Below are 5251 nucleotides of genomic sequence, written 5' to 3' on the forward strand. Positions count from 1 at the left end.
CTATAAGTTCTTCACATTCTGGATTTTGGTGCTTGCATCCCTGTAGTATCATTTGTCATGTTCTTCTAGTCCCTGTATTTCCTGCAAACAGATAACGTGATCTATAAAATTGATCAGTTTTAACATAAACTCTTGTCAAGAGTACTTGTAGCTTATATTGTTTTCTTCCATTAGGGGACACATAATGACTGGTAGCCATTGAGGCATTGTCTTAGAGCCATTACTTTATTAGGGGCTGAAGATTATTCTATTATTCATCTTTTGTTTATTGCAGGAACATTACTATAAAGAGAAAACTACTCTAATCAACTTGGTAATGTAAATAATAATTATGGTCTGATGCTTTTATTTTATAAATTATTGCTTCAGAATTATATAAAAATCAGTAAAAATACCTATTTCTAAGTTATGGTGAGAGTACTATGCAAATTAGTTAGTTTTTCTTAATAAAGTTAGTTTTGTTTCTTATCATTAGAGTTAACACATGTTCATGATAGGAAATATGGAAAAGTAGAAAGGAGAGAAAAACAGTGACTCTTTATTTATTTATTTTTTTTTTTATGTAGTGTTCCATGATTCATTGTTTGCATATAACACCCAGTGCTCCATTCAATACGTGCCCTCTTTAATAGCCATCACCAGGCTAACCCATCCCCCCACTCCCCTCCCCTCTAGAACCCTCAGTTTGTTTCTCAGAGTCCATAGTCTCTCATGGTTCATCTCCCCCTCCGATTACCCCCCCTTCATTAGCACTCACCGTAGCACATACCTTCCCCAATGTCTATCACCCAGCCACCCCATCCCTCCCACCCCCCACCTCTCCAGCAACCCTCAGTTTGTTTCCTGAGATTAAGAATTCCTCATATCAGTGAGATCACATGATACTTGTCTTTCTCTGATTGACTTCTTTTACTTAGCATAATACTCTCTAGTTCCATCCACGTTTGCAAATGGCAAGATTTCATTCCTTTTGATGGCTGCATAATATTCCATTGTATATATATACCACATCTTCTTTATGCATTCATCTGTTGGTGGGCATCTTGGCTCTTTCCATAGTTTGGCTATTGTGGACATTGCTGCTATAAACATTGGGGTGCACATACCCCTTTGGATCACTACATTTGTATCTTTGGGGTAAATACCCAGTAGTCCAATTGCTGGGTCGCACGGTAGCTCTATTTGCAACTTTTTGAGGAAGCTCCGTACTGTTTTCCAGAGTGGCTGCACCAGCTTGCATTCCCACCAACAGTGTAGGAGGGTTCCCCTTCCTCCACATCCTCGCCAACATCTGTCGTTTCCTGACTTGTTAATTTTAGCTGTTCTGACTGGTGTGAAGTGGTATCTCATTGAGGTTTTGATTTGGATTTCCCTGATGCCAAGTGATGTTGAGCACTTTTTCATGATTCTGTTGGCCATTTGGATGTCTTCTTTGCAGAAATGTCTGTTCATGTCTTCTGCCCATTTCTTGATTGGATTATTTGTTCTTTGGGTGTTGAGTTTAATAAGTTCTTTATAGATTTTGGATACTAGCCCTTTATCTGATATGTCATTTGCAAATATCTTCTCCCATTCTGTCGGTTGTTTTTTGGTTTTGTTGACTGTTGCCTTTGCTGTGCAAAAGCAAAATTTTATCTTGATGAAGTCCCAATAGTTCATTTTTGCTCTTGCTTCCCTTGCCTTTGGTGATGTTTCTAGGAAGAAGTTGCTGTGGCTGAGGTCAAAGAGGTTGCTGCCTGTGTTCTCCTCTAGGATTTTGATGGATTTTTGTCTCACATTTAGGTCTTTCATCCATTTTGAGTCTATTTTTGTGTGTGGTGTAAGGAAATGGTCCAGTTTCATTCTTCTGCATGTGGCTGTCCAATTTTCCCAACACCATTTGTTGAAGAGACTGTCTTTTTTCCATTGGACATTCTTTCCTGCTTTGTCGAAGATGAGTTGACCATAGAGTTGAGGGTCCATTTCTGGGCTCTCTATTCTGTTCCATTGATCTATGTGTCTGTTTTTGTGCCAATCCCATACCGTCTTGATGATTACAGCTCTGTAATAGAGCTTGAAGTCCGGAATGGTGATGCCACCAGCTTTGCTTTTCTTTTTCAACATCCCTCTGGCTATTCGGGGTCTTTTCTGGTTCCATACAAATTTTAGGATTATTGAGAAAAACAGTGACTCTTAATTGTACCATCCAAAGACAACCCTGTAAATATTTTAGTTTATTGCCTCACAATTTCTTCTTTTTTTTTTTTTTAAGATTTTATTTATTTATTTGACAGAGAGACAGCAAGAGAGGAACACAAGCAGGGGGAGTGGGAGAGGGAGAAGCAGGCCTCCCGCTGAGCAGGGGGCCCGATGCAGGGCTCAATCCCAGGACCCTGGGATCGTGACCTGAGCTGAAGGCAGACGCTTAACGACTGAGCCACCCAGAGGCCCCTTCTCGCAATCTCTTCTTTAAGCATTTAAAAAACCCCATTTGTGATCATAATGTAACACACACATATTTGTGTCTTGCTCTTTTTCATATAGTAGAGCAAACACATCCCTATAATACTACAATCTCTATGTAAACACCACTTAACTGTCTTGCATAATATTTCAATTACATGTTAAGTATTTAGAGTGTTACCGATAGCTTTTCATTTGTAAATGTGCTGTGATGAAGCGTGACATACTTCACTCTTTTGTATTTCAGAGACCATCCTTAGGAAATATGCCTTATTTTAAAAATACATAACAAAATCAAGTAAGAACTCTACAATCTAGGAACTGTTCATTCAATTACCAAATATTTATTGAATTTCTGCTATGACTTTTTTCCAGGCACTGGGAATACAGTGGTAAAAAAATAGACAGGGTCTCTTCCCTCATGGGGCTTATATTTTAGTGTGTGTATAGGAAGACAGACAATAAACAGGTAAACAAGATTATTTCAGACTGTGATAGATTCTGCAAAGACTATAAAACATGGAACAGCTACTTAGAAAAAGTAGTTATTTGTGGGGGTCTCTGGCTAGATACTATATTTGGAATAGTTGGAAGTATGGGGAACTGGGGTGAAAAAGGCAGAAAGTAGGACACCAAAGCAGATAAACATTTCATTGGTAAAAGAATAGAGAGCAAACATTTTAGAATTAAAAGAGGTGTTCCAGAGAGAATCCTCAAGTGAGAGAAACTGCAGGTTTAAATCTGCTAGCCACATGAACAAGATTTGCAACATCATCAGTTATCAGGGACATGAGAATCAAAACCACAATGTGATACTACTTCACACCCACTAGAATGGCTATGATCAAAAGACAGATGATAACAAGTGTGGGTAAGCATTTGAAGAAATTAGAACACTCAAACACTGTTGGTGGGAATATGTATGGTGTCACTTTGGAGAACCATGTGGCAATTCCTAAAAAGGTTGAGGATAGAGTTATTATATTAAACAGCAATTCCACTCTTAGGTATATACCCAAGAGAAATGGAAACATATATCCACATAAAAACTTGAACGTGAATGTTCACAGCATCATTTTTACATTAGCCAAAAAGTGAAAACACCTTAAATGTCTATCAACTGATGGATGGATAAAATATGGTAGAGCTCTAGAATGGAATGTTATACAGCCATAAAAAGGAACGGGGTACTAATATATGCTACAACATGGATGGACCTTAAAAACATTATGCTAGGTGAAAGAAGCCAGTCACAGAGAACCACATATTGTGTGATTCCATTTATATGAAATATCCAGAACTGACAAATCCATAGAGTTTGATGGCTACCAGGGCCTGGGGGAGGGAAGACAGAAGTTGAGCAGTGACTGCTAATGGGTATGGGGCTTCTTTTTGGAGTGATGAAAGTGCTCTAGAATTGGTTGTGGTAATAATCGTGCAATGCTGTGAATATACTAAAAACCATTGAATTGTATACTTAAAATGAGTAAATTTTATGGTATGTAAGTTATATCTCAATAAAGCTATTATTAAAAAAGATCTGCTAGCACTGCACTCAAGAAATCATTCCACTTAGATGGAATGATATGATGCCTGGAATTTCCTTCAAAATAATCTATTATTGGGAGCTAGGGTTCTAGATGAAACAAGATTGGAAATGATTTGATAATTGTTGAAGCTGAGATATGGGTACAAGTGGGTTCATTATACTACTTACTTTTCTATATATTTGATATTTTCCATAATAAACATTAACAATGCATTTTTTATAGAAAGACCTTTGGTTCTGGCACAATTATTAGCAAGTCATAGCCAAGAGAGTCAGACTGGCCTGGTTAATAGCCTGGCCTCTGGAAGCAGTCTATGTATTTTCTGTGTGATCCTGGGAAAGCCATGTAACTTCTTCAGACCTCAGTTTTCTCATCTATAAAATGGAGGCACAGAGCACCTACTCCATTAGGGATGTGGCGAGGATTCAATGAATTAATATTCACAAAGTGGTTGGAATGCTGTCTGATACTTAGTAAATTATGTGTGTTCACCTGTTCATTTCAAAAAGTAGGAAGGGTGGGAGGGAAAGAGCAAGAAACCCTGACACAACGAGAATACCTGTTGGCAAAAGGGAGAATTCTGAGTCTAAGCCATTTGAATTCATAAGATCTTGAGGTAATTCTCACCCCATTCATTTTGGTGAAGCAAGAAGGGGACACAATCGTCATGGATGAAAAGGCCAGCTTTTTTCAGTAGTGAACCTCTTGCTGCATTAGTGAGCAGAGAGAGAAACCTTCAGCTATAATTGCGGATGTTTTTGCACTTAATATTTTTAATCTATGGTCTTTGTTACCTTGGGATCACTCCCATAGCAGGGCAGAACACTCCCCAGGCCACGCTATGGTTCATGTTGTTTCTCACCCTTCCTCAAGTTCTGCTTTTTGCATAAATACTTATTAACTGAGATGCATATGTAGCCTGTAGATCCCAACAGCCAACCCAAAGAGGGTATTCTGGGGAGTGTGGACATGCTTTGATTTCCTCCAGGACACATGTAGGAGCCCCAGGGATAGACTGGGAAACTTTCAAACGTGTGTTTTGTTTTGTTTTGTTTTTTTAAAGATTTTATTTATTTATTTGAGAGAGAGAATGAGAGATAGAGAGCACGAGAGGGAAGAGGGCAGAGGGAGAAGCAGACTCCCCGCTGAGCAGGGAGCCTGATGTGGGACTCGATCCCGGGACTCCAGGATCATGACCTGAGCTGAAGGCAGTTGCTTAACCAACTGAGCCACCCAGGTGCCCTGTTTTGTTTTTTTTT

The sequence above is a fragment of the Neomonachus schauinslandi genome, chromosome 2, assembly GCF_002201575.2.
Source record: "Neomonachus schauinslandi chromosome 2, ASM220157v2, whole genome shotgun sequence".
Taxonomy (NCBI): domain Eukaryota; kingdom Metazoa; phylum Chordata; class Mammalia; order Carnivora; family Phocidae; genus Neomonachus; species Neomonachus schauinslandi.